We start from the raw sequence: 675 nt of genomic DNA, 5'->3' as shown, positions 1-675 counted from the left end.
CCCCTCTCTTAGAATCATTACTTTTTAAAAATTTTGTTCAGTTAGCCAACATATAGTACTAAGATTCAATTTTCAGCTAGCATAGACCATATGCAATTGAAATAAGAAAACTGCTCTTTTCAGGTCACCTGGCTGGTTCAATTGGTAGAGCATGTGACTCGATCTCAGGGTTGCGAATTTAAGCCCTACATTGGGCATAGAGCTGACTTAAAAATATAAATTAAGAAAAAATAATAAATGCTCTTTTTCAACGCTGAGAGCCAGAAATCTCAGTTCTGGATCTAACCTTATCAGTCTCTTGCATTCTCTGGGTTTGTGATTTACTGTCAAAAAAGAAGCTTTGCGCAGTGGCAGTATTGTAGCCAATGAGGTTTATCCGAGGCACGATTATTGCTAATTGAAAACTTTTCCCCATACTGTCAAAAAAGATAATATCTTTTCTATGTGTTTTCTTTCAAATAATAATATTTTCCATTTTTTCAAAGACTTTTCCTTTAAAATGTATCACAAGTCTCAAATTGATCAAATCCAGATTTTATGATTTTATATTAAAAATTTAAGAACTCCAAAACATATTATTATTCTGTTCCAAAAAACATACTATCCCTTTACCTGCCTCCATTCGCTAGTTATTTTTAAGTCTGATTCTTTTTGCAATCCCCTCTTAGTCATTAA

General features: G+C 32.7%; 1 pseudogene; it reads left to right on the top strand.

The window, feature by feature from the left end:
* Positions 1 to 336: 336 nt before the first annotated feature.
* LOC115937246 (U4 spliceosomal RNA) lies at positions 337 to 469 on the top strand (annotated as a pseudogene).
* Positions 470 to 675: the final 206 nt, after the last annotated feature.

Source organism: Leptonychotes weddellii, chromosome 13, assembly GCF_054177405.1.
Source record: "Leptonychotes weddellii isolate Sample4059 chromosome 13, ASM5417740v2, whole genome shotgun sequence".
NCBI lineage: Eukaryota > Metazoa > Chordata > Mammalia > Carnivora > Phocidae > Leptonychotes > Leptonychotes weddellii.
Note: the sequence above shows the minus strand (reverse complement) of the source record. Positions and strands in the feature narration are given on the sequence as shown.